Below are 19,086 nucleotides of genomic sequence, written 5' to 3'. Positions count from 1 at the left end.
ACCGTGCTTCTACATCTGCATTGCTTGATGTTTGGGGTTTTAGGCTGGGTTTCTGTATAGCACTTTGTGACATCGGCTGATGTAAAAAGGGCTTCATGAAAACATTTGATTAATCACCTGCGTATTGTGACTGTTGCGTGTCATTTTCCCTACCTACATACCCACTCACTCATGTCGATAAAGATAGTCTGAGTTTGGCTATTAAAATGTGTAGGCCTACTTCACGCCCCACACTGAAAACATGTTTTTTGCAGCATTGTTTACACTAATTCCTAGTTGATTACATCACATTGATTATGCAAGCGTTGTTTGCGAGAGCAGACCGCGATTTAGCAACATTCATGTCAGCCATATCCCCTGATCGTAGCTAATCACAGTAACATTTTTGTCAAGGTCTTTATTTTCTCTACCTTTGAGTAATTTGAATTAGATATAATTCTAATAATCAATAAAAGGGTTTCTTACCTGTATCAGGTAAGAAACAGGGGAGAGTGGGTAAAAGTTTGGGAAGGGGAGTAGGCCTATCCATTGTCGACCTGAAACAGGTGAGTTTACTTTTGAGAAAAGTGTGTAATTCTCATAACACTGTTTATTGTCATATATTTCCTTCCTTATTCATACCTGTTATCATTTGTCATGTACATGTTCATGCATTTAGTTGTTTTGTTCCAACATGTAGGCCTAAAAGGAATGTTGTGATAACAACATAGGCCTATTACCTGATGCCACCTGTTTCTAATATGGTGGTAGTATATTCCACTAACACAGGCTTCCTGACATAGAGGGTAATTCATTCATTTGGTTTCAGTCCTTTGAATTCTACTAAGTGGCCAGAGTTCCTGTCTAGAAGCATGGTTTCGAATACTCCTAGTTTTGCTTCAGTACTGCAGTTCAACTGACGCCTGGTCCAGAAAGACAAAATTCCTAATAAGACACTTTAGTCATCACCTTTGTGCACTGAACATTCATTGAAATACTCAAATAATTGTAGCTGAGAACAATTTTTTTTCTCATCACTCACAGCCGAAGATATACAAATGTTATATTCCACCATGTCTGCCATGCTCTGGCATCATTTCCTATGACCGAAAACAGCTTCTGGACATCAGAACAGCAATCACTAACCTCAATTTGGATTAACATTTCTACTTCAACAAGTCCGAAGCTCTGGAAATTATGCTTATTTCGGACCAGGCCCTAATCCCTTGGACTCGAAAAAGGAAGCAGCGTCAAAAGAGAGGCCAGCGAGGCAACATCCTGACGCTACTACGTAGGCGAGCAAATAGACCGCCATTGCCTTCTGTTCTATTGGCGAACGTCCAGTCACTTGAGATCAAACTGGATGAGCTCCATTAGACACTATCCTATCCACGGGACTTGAACATTTTTAATATCCCATGTTTCTCTGAGCCGTGGCTGAACGGAGACATGGATAACATACTGAACATCTCACTTGTTTTTCTATGCATCCTTAAGACCGGAAGGCAAACTCAGGTAAGATGAAGGGAGGAGGGTGTGTGTCTCTTTGTTAACAATAGCTGGTGCACAATCTCTAATGTTAAGGAAGTCTCTAGTTTTTGCTCGGCTGAGTTAGAATAGTTCATGATAAGCTGCAGACCATACTATTTACCGAGTTTTCATCTATATTTTACGTAGCTGTATATTTGCCATCCCAAACTGATGCTGGCACTAAGATTGGAATCAACAAGCTGTATTGGGCCATACGCAAACAAGAAAATGCACATTCAGAGGCGGCATTACTCGTGGCCAGGGATTTTAATGCAGGGAAAATTTCAATACGTTTTACTTCATTTTTACCAGCATGTCACCTGTGCTACTAGAGGCGACAAAACTCTAAATCACATATGCTCCACATACAGAAATGCATACAAGGGCCTCTTTCACCTCCTTTTGGCAAATCTGACCATAACTCTATCCTCCTGCTTCCTGCTTTCAAGTAAGAACTCAAACAGGAATACCAGTGACACGCTCAATACAGAAGTGACCCAATCAAGCAGATGATAAACTACAGGACTGGTTCGCTAGCACATAATGGAATATGTTCCGGGATTCTTCCAATAACATTGGGGAGTTTACCATATCAGTCACCGTCTTCATTATAAGTGCATCGACGACGTCATCCCCACAGTGATCGTATGTACGTACGTACATACCCCAACCAGAAGCCATGGATTACAGGCAACATGTGCACTGAGCTAAAGGCTAGAACTGACGCTGTCAAGGAGCGTGACACTAATCTGGACGCTTATAAGAAATCCTGCTACGACCTCCAATGAGACATCAAACAGGCAAAGCGTCAATACAGAACTAAAATCAGATCCTACTACACTGTCTCTGATACTTGACGGATGTGGCAGGGATTGCAAACTATCATGGATTACAACGGGAAACCCAGCCGCTAACTGCCCAGCAACATGAGCCTACCAGATAAGCTAATTGCCTTCTATGCTCGCTTTGAGGCAAGCAACACTGAACGATGCATGAGAGCACCAGCTGTTCTGATGTGAGTAAGACCTTTAAAAAGGTTAACATTCGCAAGGCCATGGGGCAAGACGGAATACCAGGACGCGAACTCAGAGCATGCACTGACCAGCTGGCAAGTGTCTTCACTGACATTTTCAACCTATCACTGACCCGGTCTGTAACACCAACTGGTTTCAAGCAGACCACCATAGTCCCCACGCCCAAAAACACCAAGGTAACCTGCCTAAATGACCATCGCCCCATTGCACTGACATCTATAGTCATTATATGTTTTGAAAGGCTGGTCACGGCTCACATCAACACCATCATCCCAGTCACCCTGGACCCACCTGGACAAAATGAATACCTATGTATGAATGCTGTTAATTGACTACAACTCAGAATTCAACACCATAGTCCCCTCCAAGCTCATCACCAAGCTCAGGACTATGGGACTGAACACCTCCCTCAGCAATTAGATCCTGGACCTCCTGACGGGCCGCTCCCAGGCAGTGAGTGTAGGCAACAACATATCCACCACACAGACCATCAACAAAGAGGCCCCTCAGGGGTGTGCGATTAGTCCCCTCCTGTATTCCCTGTTCATCCACGACTGCGTGACTGCACACGACTTCAACAGCATCATCAAGTTTGCTACGAAACAATGGTTGCAGGACTGATCACCAAAGATGATGAGGCAGCCTATAGGGAAGAGGAGTGTGACCTGGCAGTGTGGTGCCAGGACAACAACCTCTCCCTCAACGTCAGCAAGACAAAGGAGCTGATCGTGGACTAAAGGAAAGGAGGGTGAGCTCGCCCCACCAAAGTGAAGCGGGTCGTGAGCTTTAAGTTCCTCACTGTCAACATCACTAAGGAATTAACATGGTCCACACACAGCGACACAGTTGTAAAGAGGGCACGACAGTACCTCTCCCCCCTCAGGAGGCTGAAAAGGTTTGGCATGGGCACTCAGATCCTCAAAATATTCTACAGCTGCGCCATTGAGAGCATCTTGACTAGCTGAATCACTGCTTGGTACCCTTGGTACCCACCCTACCACAATGTGCAACAGAGGGTGGTGAGTACATCACTGGCGCTGAGCTCCCTGCCATGCAGGACCTCTATACCAGGTGATGTCAGAAGAAGGCCCAAACATTTTTCCAAGACTCCAACCACCCAACCCATAGACTGTTATCTCTGCTACCGCAAGGCAGGTGGAACAATGCACCAAGTCTGCAACCAACAGTACCCTGAACAGCATCTACCCCCAAGCCATAAACCTTCTAAAAAAGACTGCTAAATAGCTAATCAAATGGCTACCCGGGCTACCTGCATTGACCCATTTATGCACTGACTCTATGCACATACACTTGACTCTGCCCACACACTCACACATATGTACACTGACACCACAACACACACACACACTACATACACCCACACATATAAAATGCGCACACATACACTACCGTTAAAAAGTTTGGAGTCACTTAGAAAAGTCCTTGTTTTTGAAAGAAAAGCACCATTTTTGTCAAATAAAATAGATCAGAAATACAGTGTAGACATTGATAAAATTGTAAATGACTATTGTAGCTGGAAACGGCAGAATTTTATTGGAATATCTACATAGGCGTACAGAGGCCCATTGTCAGCAACAATCACTCCTGTGTTCCAATGGCACGTTGTGTTAGCTAATCCAAGTTTATAATTTTAAAAGGCTAATTGATCATTAGAAACCCCTTTTGCAATAACGTTAGCGCAGCTGAAAACTGTTGTCCTGATTATTAGAGAAGCACTAAAACTGGCCTTCTTTAGACTAGTTGAGTATCTGGAGCATCAGCATTTGTGGGTTTGATTATAGGCTCAAAATGGCCAGAAACAAATAACTATCTTCTGAAACTCATCAGTCTATTCTTGTTCTGAGAAATGAAGGCTTTTCCATGAGAGAAATTGCCAAGAAACTGAAGATCTCGTACAACGTTGTGTACTGCTCCCTTCACAGAACAGTGCAAACTGGCTCTAAGCAGAATAGAAAGAGGAGTGGGAGGCCCCAGTGCACAACTGAGCAAGAGCACAAATACATTAGAGTGTCTGGTTTGAAAAACAGACACCTCACAAGTCCTCAACTGACAGCTTCATTAAATAGTACCGACAAAACACCAGTCTCAACATGAACAGTGAAGAGGCGACTCCAGGATGCAGGCCTTCTAGGCAGAGTTCCTCTTTCCAGTGTCTGTGTTCTTTTGCCCATCTTAATCTTTAATTTTTATTGGCCAGTCTGAGATGGGGCTTTTTCTTTGCAACTCCCGGTGTCACCTCTTCTCTGTTGACGTTGAGACTGGTGTTTTGCGTGTACTATTTCATGAAGAAGTCCTGTTTATTGGTTGCATGTAGGCTAGGTTAGAAGCCTAGCCTACAGCTTTATCAAACATTGAGCTTTCAACACAATTTGTGATACATTTTCTGTAGGATATTACATTTAGTTCTAGAGCTAAATAGATGTAGTAGATATAACTAGATGCACCAGCCCTACAGTGGAATACATTTGAATTGGTCTGTTGACTTTGAATACTGGTCTTAATTGAATAATCATCTCAGGACGATATGCTCATAACATTCACTATGCAATTACCATGAGGTATTACACAAATTACCCTGACAGTCGTGAAATTAAACTACAGCTGTAACTCCCTCCATTTGGATGGCTGTGACTAATTCCAAATGGGCAACCCATATAAATGACCGTGTGCCATGTAATACCACCCCCCCCCCCATCTATTTGGCTTTGAATGTGGAAATTAGAGCATGCAGGGCGTGTATTGAGAGCCTGGCCGGTGCTGCATTTCATTTGCACGCGTTTTCACGTGTCATCAGTGAGCGCTTCACCACCTCTGCACAACCGCTGAAGCCCGGGGATGCGCAGAATGTAATACATCTCGACGGAGATCAGTCTGTCACAGTATTCCTCCAGACTGGCAGCATTTTTGGAGTGTCTTAGTTGTTGAAAGACTAAACCAAAGCACCTGTGAGTGAGAAGGCGACGTCTGAGTTGTAGCTCTGTCACTGCTGAGGTAATAGTTAGGGTGCCCCGGGATTACATCGAGGAGCATCTCCACCAAACCAAGAGGAGAGAGGCATATGCGGGTTTTTTTACGAGTGTAGTGTGCACGGACTGGGATTCTGTGGACCAGCCTTTACGCGCAACTGCTCGATGGGATTCTGAATGAGAGAGCCAAAGCTGCTACGAAAATGTATATATTTTTTAAAGGACATAGAGACACTCGATAAATACCACCACTTATGTCCTGCTCATTTCTCTGATCATACAATTTCATGAAGAGGAAAAAACATTCTGTTTAACAACTCAGTAAGTATTTATTAGTTGACTTGATAAGCTTCTACATATGTCAAAAGGCTACTTTAAATGTTTCTCATAATAGTGGATACTTTACATGTCAGTATGAGTGTCTATGAATTCCACAATCCCTCCTCATAGGCTATAGACTACTAGTATTTTTCGAAATGCTGGGAAGTTTATTTTTCATTTTCAATAAATGAAAAGGCAGTGAGAAATATCCGAATTCTTTTATAGTTAACAATGTTATGGCAACTGCAACGTAAATCACACTGTCCGTTGTTATGGTTGGTTTTGTGGCTAGCAAGAACAGCCAAATGAGAGGTAAAAACATCAAAAACACCTACGTTGCTGAATTATTCCTGAACACTGCAATATACCCCTGACATCTATTACTACAGAGGAAAGGATTGTGCCCATTTTATTTGAGCTCAATTGGTTTTGAAATCCCTTTGAAGAGTGGCAATCTTTTTCATGCAATCTTTTTCTTGCTTCACATTTTCACTTATGGGCAGTGGCAAAGGTGACACAGAAACAACACCCTGATTCAATAATTGATTACACTTCCTGTCTTCTGAATTGTAGAAAAAGCTATTTCATGTTAAAAACAAATATATTGAAGTGTGTAAGGGGGCACCATCAGACGGGATATATAATGGTTGTGCATGATCATTTCATGCATAATGCTGATATAGTAGGCTACTCCACCATGAGCTGTGAATGGCTGCTCCAGGCTACTGAGATTTGTCTTGGTGCTTAGGCAGCTCAGTTAACTCATCTAGGGCACAAGGGGCTGCTTTACTTTGTGCAGTGCGGCCAGGGAAGGTAGAGGGGTCTTCATAGCTCTTGACTGCAGATAGGCTATAATGCTGAGGTTGGTTGCAACAGAGCCCCCTTTCTCCACATAGTCAGATGCACCTTGTGTCTCTTTTGAACACAGTATTTTCCATATTAAACTGTGATTAGTCATCCAACACATAATTCAATTATGCTTTTAATTATGTTGTTATGCTTTTAATTATGTTGCTGGCATTGTATTTTTTATTGTATTTTTCCTGATAAGTACTTTGACTCCTCTGACTGTGTGGAATGATTGCCTACAGGCTTGCCCTCTGGGGGACCTTTGTGACCAAAACCGTGTCACGTTTGTTCTATTTCCTCTAGCTAAATACATATATGAATGTCTCAAAACTCTAGCTCTTCTGTTTTGACCATATTGTGGACCCCTTAAAAAAGATATAACACCAGCTGCAGCAGAATCGCACATGCTCAGCCAATACACATCTTCAAAGTATGAGCTATTCATGGGGGATTTTGATCCCTCTCCTCTATTCATGTTTATTTATAGATTTCTCTAGCATGCTTTGCTCATCTCATTTTGTGGCTAACAAGAACAGCCAAATGAGAGGTGAAAACATCATAAGCGCCTATGGTTATTCCTGAACACTGCAATATACCCCTGACATCTATTACTACAGAGGAAAGCGTTGTGTCCCTTTTATTTGAGCTCAATTGGTTTTGAAATCCCTTCTGAAGAACATCAGAGTGGCAATCTTCTTACAGTAAGTGCATTTCTGTTTCGAATATAGTGCTGTACATGGATACATAGAGATCTAGCTCTAGTCTAGAGATAATCTTTCCCTCTAACCTCTCTTCATCCCACACATCCCACACCTCCAACCCAGTGATGTATCTATGGCTATTGGGATGGGGGTCTGGAGATATGCGACCACAATGATGGGGTTGTGGAATGGATCACTGCTCCCTGTCTCACTGTCAAAGTGATGCTATAGAGGTTTTGTATAATTTCAGCCAGTAGTTTTGAAAGCAGTGCTCACGAGCCAAAACAGGTCGTGGCATAGTTGTGTACTACGTCATTTGTCCATCCATATGATATGTTATGTCGTTGCAATTCGTACGATATGTTACACATTTGTAAGTGCTTAAGATCCCAGACTGCCTCTTTATGTGCATTTACTCTTCTGCTTGGCCCCATGGTTTGCAGCAGCTGCTGGGTTCACCAATGCATTGGACCCTTTGTTAACATCCGAGGCAATGACTGGATTATACTGTTTGTTGTCTTTTGAACAGTGTGGCCTTCCAGGAATTATTTTGTTTTTCACAGTTATAAGAACCTTCCTTCTATGGCAACATTTTTTCGACCAGATAACTATCAATCACCCCACCCTTTGTGCACAGCTGTTATTGGGGTGTTAAACAAACTCTCTCACTTAATGTGTGAAAACATTTAATTTCTTCCCCTGAAAATATCTTGCTACTTAAAATGTAGTTTAATGGATTACATTTGTGACATATTGATTGTCTTCAAATGCAAGATTGTTGATTAAAAACCTTAATCTTTACAAATAATTTTCCATTTTGAGGTTTGGCGTTACTTTCTCGTTTTCAGTTAACCATTTATCTGTTACTATACTGTACTATACAATTGTGACTCAACGTCACTATAATGTTTCTCTGAGTGACAGAAGTGAGAAACGCAATAACATTCACCTCTGTTTGGGCTCGGTCTGTATTACCCATTGATGTGATCTGTGCATTTTGTTGTGATCATATGCTATGCTATCTTATGCGCGCATGTATCTAACGACATTTCAATCAGTCATCTTTATGGAGCGTCTCAGTGTTCTGCATTATGTGATGAGCTTCCATGGCAGCCGCACTTAAAACAGCAGACAGAGACATCTCAGGAGAGGCATTCATATGATTATGTAAAACCATTCTTTCATTGGATGGAAATGATACAAAGTTTTAAGGAGAGCAAGGGAGGCAGTAAAGTAAGAGGTTACAAAATATATTCCAAGTCACTACATTGAAATGGTCTTGGACAAACACCATTCAGTTACTCAGCTCAGTGCATTTAGACCATCATTGTGTAACAATCTCAAAGACTTCTTTCAATGCCCTTGTTCCATTCTTTAATACCCAACTTTGATATCCTAACCATGTGCAATGCAACATTTATTCATCCTCATTGGCCCATGTGAAATGAAGTCTACTCAGTAGCCGGATCGCTGGATAAACTCAACAGTGAGGCACACTCAGATGACGATGAGCTCATTATCTTTCTTGGGTAAATCACAGCGCATGGTGGAACTTAGAACTGAAATCATGTCTCTGGTCGATGCTGGCCTTAGAGATTTTCCAACGGAGTGCAATAATACAGCACAATTATTACAGCACAATTATATGATTACAGCACAATTATATGTATCCTGTTCTAAAAAGAGACATTCTTCATTATGAATGAGGTTTTAGATGAGGCTGTCTTGTCATACAGGGAATAGCCTACCTATGATCTGTTTTTCTAATCGAACTGTGTAACAGTGTCTCCTTTTGAGGTGTACACTACAGTACATGCTGGTCCAGCTTTGTTTGCCATAGGTCTTGTTGCATCAGAAAACAGCTCACCCTCTCTCTCATGTTGTGATGGAACCTCTCTCCTTTACTCCCGCCATTATTAGATTCTTTGGAATTATGCATCCCCTCAGGGGAAAACGAATGCCTTTAACCACCTCTCCTATCATTTATGCGCCAAACAACTGCCCCTCTAACCAAGAAGTCATCTAATTTACTCTGGGATACGTTTAGCCATTGACTTTCATTAGGCTTAGCTATTGTGAAGGTGAAACTGTGATGCATCATTACATTTGGCAGAGCAATCTCGTATTCATAATTTCACTTCACCTCCGCCAGTGCATAATGATATCCAGCCATCCTTACCATTACAGTACATGGCCAAATAGAAGACAGACTGTAATTATAATGCATACCTACACTGAGTGTACAAAACATTAAGGACACCTTCCTAATTGAGTTGCACCCCCCCCCTTTTGAACTCAGAACAGCCTTAATTCATCAGAGCATGGACACTACAAGGTGTCGAAAGCGTTCCACAAGGATGCTGGCCCATGTTGACTCCAATGCTTCCTACAGATGTGCCAATGCCCATACTGACTCCAATGCTTCCCACAGTTGTGTCAAGTTGGCTAGATGTCCTTTTGGTGGTGGACCATTCTTGATAGACACAGGAAACTGTTGAGCGTGAAAAGCCCAGCAGCGTTGCAGTTCTTGACACAAACTGGTGCGCCTGGCACCTACTACTATACCCCGTTCAAAGGCACTTACATTTGTTCTCTTGACCCTCTGAATGGCACCCATACACAATCGATTTCTCAATTGTGTCGAAGCTTAAAAATGCTTCTTAACCTGTCTCCTGCCCTTCATCTACACTGATTGAAGTGGATTCACTTGGGCCTCCCGAGTGGCGCAGCGGTCTAAGGAACTGCATCTCAGTGCATGAAGTGTCACTACAGACACCATGGTTTGAATCCAGGCTGTATGACAACCGGCCCGTGATTGGGAGTCCCATAGCGCGGCGCCCAATTAGCCCAGTGTCGTCCGGGTTTGGCCTGTGTAGACCGTCATTGTAAATAATAATTTGTTCTTAACTGACTTGCCTAGTTAAATAAAGGTTAAATACATTTAAAAAAAAATTGAATGTTTTAAAACAAGTAGCGTTAATAAGGGGTCATAGCTTTCACCTGGTTCTACCTGTCATGGAAAGAGCAGGTGTCTTTAATGTTTTGTATTTGCAGTATGAGCTCTTCATTTTTGATGAACTCGGTGGAGATATTTTGCTTGACATGTTGACTGCCCAACTTGATTTCTCCCACAAGCAGGGGATCCAACATGTCAAGCAATGTCTCCACCAGAGTATGTGAGCGAAAAGCATTTAGGCCTACCTCTCTGCTCAGCCTGGAAAGAGTGGCCAAAAGGGTGTTTAGCATCCCCAGTGGCTAAATGTGGAGAGGATATTCTCCGCTGCTGACCGGCTCTCCAGGCACCATCGCATGAGCCTGAAGCCACAGACTGGCCAAACTCGTGTTTCTAAAAATGAATTCTAAAAATGAATTCAAAATCACTAGTAAGTCATTTTTCGTTTAATTTGTATTTAATTCTAAGTAAGTCACAGACTATATGCACAATTTATAGACTATAATGATTTAATACAATGAAATGTTGTTTAAATGCAGCGCGTTAAACAGCCTATTGAGTCGCAATTATAAATACTTCACATTTATTTCTTTGTAGGCTATAGCCTTGAAATAATTGAAATAATTTAGCCTAAATAATTCATTTTTTCCCCTTCTTAGGCTCCTTGTCCGGCTCCTGACCTATTTAGAGTGTTTATATGCTGTTTTATATGACATGTAACCTATTTGAAATTATGTGCGCTTCTTAAATTAACCTTTTCATGTTTATTCAAATGAATTTCATTCAAATCCATATGGTTTGGTTTCAATACTTAAAAATATTCGTAGATCCAGGTAGTCACAAAAATAGATGGGTGTTGGTTAAATTGGGATTTTAATGAATGGAGTGAATTTGGAGCTGGAGATGTTTTTCCTGTGAGCATGGAGCGGTTTTTAGCAGAGCGGTAGGAAGGGACATGGAGCCCAAGCACTGTTCCATGAGCAATGAGCGGGATTTCCAACAGCTCAACTCCGCTCACGTACTATGGTCTCCACTGAGGTTGTCAAAATAAAGAGCTCATCGTGAAAATACTAGAGGTACAGTCTGTCCTCCATGGGTTCCTGCATTAGATCCGGAAGGATAGAATGGGATGACTGGGATGGAGCAGAGCAAACCAGACAAACTGAGGAATGTGGCACACATCTCTACCCAGTACGATCTGAAAGCGTGTAATCCAATGTGACACGATTTACAGTGGCAAAATGCCCCCTAAAACTTGAAAGACACCAGGAAATCCACTCTGAGACACACTGTGCCCCGTAATTACAGCAGATGAGGAACAGTTACTGGCACTAGGACCATGGTGCTAAACCAGCACTGGCCGGAAGATTATGTAATCTATAACCAAATGAGATCACCCCCCTGAAGAGTGTCTTCTAGGCGACAGTGTAGGTGGCTTCAGGAGGCTGGTGCTTCTTGCAAAATGTGACTCATAACAATAGATATACAATAACTGCTAGGCCTATACTGCTCCCTTTAAACTGCACACACAATTCTGTCTTGGTTTGTAAAACATTTTAAGACGATGAAACCATAGCTTTATATGCCATGTTACTGCTATATTAAGAATTCAAAAGATAGTACCCTATTGGGTTAATCCACAAAAGTGTCACGTTCTAAGATTGTGGAGAAGGGATAGGATGCTTAATCCTGAGAGGCATATCAGTTACCTGTGGTAACAGGGATGTATTGTCGGTCAAAACTTTAGGAAAGAAAGCTTTTACCATTGGAATAATGCTTGAATTGGAATTGTGGAAAAATAGGCACCAGTTCCAGATCAGAAATGTTTTATATGCCCATTAGATTACTTGTCAAACAATATGGTGTATGATGCATTGTGAATTCAAATCAAAACAAATGTTATTAGTCACATGCGCTGAATACAACCGGTGTAGACCTTACAGTGAAATGCTTACTTACGAGCCCATAACCGACAGTGCAGTTTCAAAAAATACGTATAAGAATAAGAGATAAAAGTAACAAGTAATTAAAGAGCAGCAGTAAAATAACAATATATACAGGGGGGTGCCAGTACAAGTTAATTAAAGTGACTATGCATAGATGACAACAGGAGTGGCAGTGGTTTTGTCGTACCCGTATCATGATTGTCATAGTGTGCTTGGACCATGTTAGTTTGTTGGTGATGTGGACAACAAGGAACTTGAAGCTCTCGACCTGGTCCACTGTAGCCCTGTCGATTAGAACGGGTGTGTGCTCGGTCCTCTTTTTCCTGTAGTCCACAATCATCTACTTTTTCTTGATCACGTTGAGGGAGAGGTTGTTGTCCTGGCACCACACTGCCAGGTCTCTGACCTCCTCCCTAAAGGCTGTCTTGTTATTGTCGGTGATCAGGCCTACCACTGTTGTGTCATTGGCAAATGTAATGGTGGTGTTGGAGTCGTGCCTGGCCATGCAGTCATGAGTGAACAGGGATTACAGGAGGGGGCTGAGCACGCACCCCTGAGGGGCCCCAGTGTTGAGGATCAGCGTGGCGGATGTGTTGTTACCCACCCTTACCACCTGGGTGCGGCCCATCAGGAAGTCCAGGATCCAATTGCAGAGGGAGGTGTTTAGTCCCAGGGTCCTTAGCTTATTGATGAGCTTTGAGGGCACTATAGTGTTGAACGCTGAGCTGTAGTCAATGAATAGCATTCTCACATAAGTATTCATTTTGTCCAGGTGGGAAAGAGCAGTGTGGAGTGCAATAGAGACTGCATCATCTGTGGATCTGTTTGGGCGGTATGCAAATTGGAGTGGGTCTAGGGTTTATGGGATGATGGTGTTGATGGTGTTGATATGAGCCATGACCAGCCTTTCAAAGCACTTCATGGCTACAGACGTGATTGCTACGGGTTGGTAGTCATTTAGGCAGGTTACTTTAGTGTTCTTGGGCACAGGCACTATGGTGGTCTAATTAAAACATGTTGGTATTACAGACTCGGACAGTGAGAGACTCTAGACACTTGCTAGTTGGTCTGGGCATGCTCGCAGGACACGTCCTGGTAATCCGTCTGGCCCTGCGGCCTTGTGAATGTTGACCTGTCTAAAGGTCTTACTCACATCGGCTGCGGAGAGCGTGATCAAACAGTCTTCCGGTACAGCTGGTACTCCCATGCATGTTTCAGTGTTATTTGCCTCGAAGTGAGCATATAAGTAGTTTAGCTCGTCCGGTAGGCTCGTGTTACTGGGCAGCTCTCAGCTGTGCTTCCCTTTGTGGTCTGTAAAGGTTTGCAGGACCTGCCACATCCGACGAGCGCCAGAGCCGGTGTAGTACGTCTTGATCTTAGTCCTGTATTGACACTCAGTTCAGACTTTGCGAGCATGGTATAGGCTCAATGGAAAAACTTCTCTCTAGCTTCTACCTGTGAAACCAGGTTTGAAGGCTTTTGAAAGGGAATATTGAAGACCTTAGTAAGTAACCCTATCTAAAAAAAAAAAGGAATAATTTAGGAGTGCTTTCATGTAATATACTGTATCATTTCAATGGATTATAAGGTAATGGCATAAATATCCACACACTCAGGACTAATGCACACATTTAATTTAATTAGGCTAAGATTTCTGTCTCAAGACCCTCATCAGAGCATGGATGGATTATAAGGTAAAATGACAAGCAAGGGGCTTCCGGTATGGCGCAGAGCTGATCAGTCGTATCTTTTTTAGCTCCGCTACAAATTTGAAATCCATCCTGAAATAAGTTCACCCTTAAGTTAATGTACCAGGAAAGGCAATAATAGTTTATTAGCTTCGAAAACCCACATTGACGACAAAGAAAAGTCATACCAAAAAGACAATAATAAGTGAAAGTTTAGAGTCTGAGGACGAAGGTGTCGTGCTAGCTTCATGTGCTAGTGGTTGTCGTGACGTTGTATTAGTTAATGTGGCGACTGTTGCTCATCGAATGATTACAAGTTTCTAATTACATGATTAACTGAATCAAGCAATTATTAATTATTATGTTATTATGTGTGCATTATTATGTGCAATTATTATGTTCGTGTCCTTTGGCTTTACTGGCCTGTTCCTTTGTCCTCGCTCTGGAAGGGGTCTTCGGAGGACAGATAGCTCTGTAGCTCAGAGCTCACAGCGTAAAGATGAAAGAGTGTAGATACCGCGATTCGATGGGGAGTGGAGGCTAGGTGGTTCGGCTTGAATACACCAGCTTAGACACGCTACTCATCCGTAGCTTGGGTAGAAAAATATTTCTTTGTCTTCAACTTGTTGCGTTTTGGATTCATTGACCTTTTAGACCTTTGGCTGCAGCTCGGGTCACTTAGTCATGTCTGTTAATTCTGCACTCACAGGTTTTATACCCTTGGGTCAGAAGTGGGCGTAACCGCCTTCAGGGCAATTCTCTGGGCATACCAGGTTTAAGGGGCAAGGTATAGATTTTACTCAAATCCAATTTTAGACAACTAACTTCACATTTCATCTCTACCGAAACATTCTCTTTGATTTGGACATTTTCCACACAACGTACAATGTATAAACATCAAGCATATACGAGGAAAACTCTTAACGTTACAATGTTTTCATAATAACGTAATCTATTAACCTTTAATCACAAAACAAAAATGACATACATTTTCATATTCCATCTATCGTCATGATCACCATTGTAGTTGACGGAAACCATTGTTCCAAAGTCCCTTTATTGCATGTGTAAAGTTCTGAGGCTGGTTCTCCATAGTGAGAGGGAATGTTTTCTGTGGCCTCAGAATTACCATGGGTGTGAGAGGTCATAAAACCCCCACATCTTCAGACCCCTAAATCTCTCCTCATCTGTTGGGGTTGAGAGATAATCTGTAGGGTTGTGGTCTCCTGTAACCTGACCTGATCAGGACAGTCATGACAGTCCCCCTCTGGTAGGTTCAACTTGGAATGATTCTGCATGTTGCAACCCACCATAAGAATGACCATTGGATGTCCTGGTTTGTGGATCATCATAGCAGTCCCCCCCCTTGGTGGTTCACCCTGGTAGGATTTCCGCAAGCTGCGGACCACCACCAGAATAAACCTGGTAGGTCCGGCAGTGGCTCCGTGTTCCGGCCCGTCATCCGGTTATCCCGGGTAGTGGATCTAGGCAGTAACTTGGCAGACGTTAAGAGCGCACAACACTCAGGCAATACATCATTACATTTCCTCCTCAAACGAGAGGCATTGGGCTCTACTGTTTCCTAAGTGTCAAAGGAAATTAAACGAAAAATTGGAATAAAAACATAAAAGTATACAAAATGTGTCTACCACACCCTAATCATCTAATTTGGACTATGTCCTATATATGTCCATGGTCTTGGCTAAATGACTCTATCATGGCATTGTCTCTAATGTCCGGTCTAGGGTGATCCTACTTGCAGGTGGGTAGTTAAGGCACTTGGAAAAACTTGGCCCCTGACGGCCAAAGCTTACCTTGGGCACATTACTGGGCTGACCTAGCGAGTTCGGGAGAGGAGGCTGGGACTGGGTCCCCAAAGGGGCTTTCAGGATCTATTGCCGACTTTCCAAAAATTGGGATTGCTTCCGTCCCACAGGTGATCCTAGTATAAGACCTCATTAGGTCTTCCATTGCACGTGTGTGCCTATGTACGTAGTAGGTGCACACGCCACGGGAAATAAGACCAAGGATCATGGTAACAGTCAGGATAGTTTTGTTCAGGAGAGTAGCGTGTGTGTTGACCACCAGCATAGTGTCCTGGAGAGACTTTCCCACATGTTGCATCTTGAGGGCCTGTGCCTTCTTCTGCTGCTGGATAAGTGGCATCTATTCAATAATCTCCCTAACATTCCTCTTGACTGTGGCTAGACAGACTGCGTTGATGGCAGTGGTGCCTAGGGCAAATAGTGACCCTACGGCTGCCCCTATCCATAGTAGGGCCCCGACGAATCGTTTCTCTCGCCTGGCTCGGCTAGTTCTGACTGGGTTACTGTGAACTTTCGGAGTTGGGCCAACATATGGGCAGTGTCTAGCTGGGCGTGCTTAATTGCCTGGCTGGTCCAGTCAGCCCTGGCCCAACTCAAATGCGCCGCAGGTGGAATGTGTTGGCGGTACACATTCTCTGCATCTAGGCGGACATATAACTGCGTGTGTACTCTGCAGTTAGTTATGAGGAGTCCTGGATCGTCGCGGAGAACGATTCCCGTAGGAGGTCCGTTCGTGATTACGTCTGCTGGGTTGGTTTTGGTTTTGACCAGGGCGCAGAGTGTCAGGATCAGCCAAAGGAACTCCATCCTACAGAAACGCCTAATCAGAGATTGTTGGATTATTTAAGTTTTGTTTTGGTAAACTATTATTTAAGTTTTGTTTTGACAACTATTTTTCTGGTTTTGTTTTGAAACAGTACAGCACAGGACGATATCAATAGTGTCAACAGATGTGTATCTGGTAGCTGGGAAGAAAATAAGAGATTTTAGGTGCAACATACTGATCCCCTGGAAGGGATGAGCTGAGGGTACTTAAGAATTTTCTTAGTACCTCTGACTTTGCTAGGTTTTATCTATTCGGTGCTGGCTAGCACCCCTTCTATTCCGATGGGGGGAGTGTACAACTTGATTTGTTTCCGGTGGACCCACTTTAATGTGGCGTTTGGTCGACCTTTGTTGATTCTGATCTGGTAAGCTACAGGGGATAGCTTCACCAGAATCTCGTGTGGCCCCGTCCAGTGGGGCAGGAACTTTCTTGCAACGCCCACGGGTTTGGCGTATATGTAGTACCACACCTTATCCTCGACCTCGAACACCTGGTGTGAGGCCATTTTGTCGTAATAGGTCTTGTCACCTTCTGCACTTCTTTCCAACTGTCCTTGAGCATACGCAAAGGTAGTCTGGAGATGGTTCCGCAAGTCGGTCACGTATTGATGAGCCGTGTAGGCGGTGGCTGCGGCGACATCTCCCGGTTGGTACAGGAGATGCAGTGGAAGTGTCATTTGCCGCCCCGTCATCATCTCGAAGGGTGTTCCTGTAGACCTGTTGCGTGTGGCTCTGATCGCCATCAGTACCAATGGGAGTTTGAGGTCCCAATCTTTGTGGTTCGCTGCCACATATTTCCTCAAGATTCTGACGATGGTCTGGTGACTCCTTTCCACCCTGCCCGAACTCCTAGGGTGGTATGCGATGTGGAGTTTAGCTTTGACTCCCAGAAGCCTCCACAGTTCGGTCATTACGGCTGCCGTAAAGTGGGTTCCTCTGTCGCTGTCCACGGTTTCTCCTGGCAGGCCGAAACAACTGAAAACGTGGTTTAGCAAAAGAACGGCCGTGGTTTCCGCTGTGTCATTGGTCGCCGGCAGGCACTCCACCCACTTTGTGAATGCGCAAGTCACTGTGAGGAGATACTTGTTGCCTCTGGCCGACCTGGCAACTGGGCCGACCCAGTCGATCTGGATCGAGCTCCAGGGGAAAGACACACCCTTGCGTTGCAGGGGTGCTCTGTGAAGTGGCTTGGAGGGTTGAAACTGGCAGCAAACTAGACACCCCCTCACGTATTGTGCCACGTCTTGTTCCATGTGAGGCCAGTAGGCCACCTGTCGCAATGTTTCACATGTAGCCTTGACCCCCCTATGGCCTCCACATGGCTCGTCGTGGGCATGGGCTATCATTATCCCCCTCTGTGTTTTAGGAACCACCCACCTTCGAGCGGTGTCGGTTTCTGAAACATACACCAGTAGGTCATCTACAAGTGTGAGGTGCTGCTTAGTTGCGTACAGCGAACGAAAATCGTGTGAACCTGCCAAAGCCAGTTCGAACACTGGGTGGTTGACAGGATCCGACAGGAACGCCATCAAAGTGGCGAGGGACTCATCTAGGTGTTGCATTGTTACCAGGTCGTCATTCAGGAATGAATGCGTTAGCAACACATTATGTTCGTGCGAAGACGTTTTCCCTGGTGCTACATGGCTACGCGTTACCGCAGACACCATAGCATCCTCAGTGTTTTTTTTGTCTCGAGCATCAAACACCCAAGGGGTGCCGTGAATTGCACCGGATTTTGCCATGCTGTCGGCATGGTCGTTGCCAAGTTTGTCACGACCAGGTGATTTGGAGTGTCCTTTGACTTTTTTCCAATACACCTGTATGTCGTGTTTGGTGATGAGGTCATCACAAGCTAGGATGAGCTCTTTGTTTTTCACCTCCTTACCACTTGAAGTAGTCATGCGCTTTTGTTTCCAAAACGGCAAGTGGCATAAGAAGGTGAGTCTCGCGTAGTTTGAATCGGTGCAGATCGCCAGTTCTGACAATTCGTGTTTCACCGCCGTTTGCAGGGTGATCAGCACGCCAGCCACTTCTGCAAACTGGCTGGTCTTGTTGCCAAGCTGAAATTGAAGTGGCTTGCACGGAATGTCGTTGTGCCATACCAATCCCACACCAGCTTGCAAGTGATCTAGATGGCGGTAAGAACAGCCATCTACAAATGCCATCGGCATTTCAAGACACACGTTCCCTACGAAGTAGTGATGGTTCGAAGGCAATGGCGGAGCGATGTCACGCGGGGGTGGTGCGGAGTCGGTTTCATCGTCACCACAGCGTTGACACATCGCCAAAGCACTGCCCAATGGCAGGTTTTTCGCTTTTGCGTAGTTGATTACTACATCATGGCTCTGTAGCGTCATGAGCCAAGCCGCTATCCTGCTGTTGTGTACAGCACCTTCACGGATTCGTTGGCTTTTCAGAAAAGTCACAGGCTGGTGACATGTTTCTAT

General features: G+C 43.9%; 1 protein-coding gene across 3 annotated transcripts in view; it reads left to right on the top strand.

Moving 5' to 3' along the window:
• The first annotated feature begins 5,331 nt into the window (after positions 1-5,331).
• LOC129851135 (contactin-3-like) overlaps positions 5,332-19,086 on the top strand; it is a 106,017-nt gene continuing 92,262 nt past the window's right edge. For 2 of the 3 annotated variants that reach the window (XM_055917443.1, XM_055917442.1), the window contains exon 1: positions 5,333-5,851. The gene's annotated coding sequence lies outside the window, so the exon portion shown is untranslated. Of the gene's footprint in view, positions 5,852-19,086 lie in introns of all 3 variants that reach the window. The other variant, XM_055917444.1, reaches the window with a different exon arrangement.

Source organism: Salvelinus fontinalis, chromosome 3, assembly GCF_029448725.1.
Source record: "Salvelinus fontinalis isolate EN_2023a chromosome 3, ASM2944872v1, whole genome shotgun sequence".
NCBI classification, from domain to species: Eukaryota; Metazoa; Chordata; class Actinopteri; order Salmoniformes; family Salmonidae; genus Salvelinus; species Salvelinus fontinalis.
The sequence above is the reverse complement of the archived record's forward strand: the minus strand, read 5'-3'. Positions and strand labels throughout refer to the sequence as shown.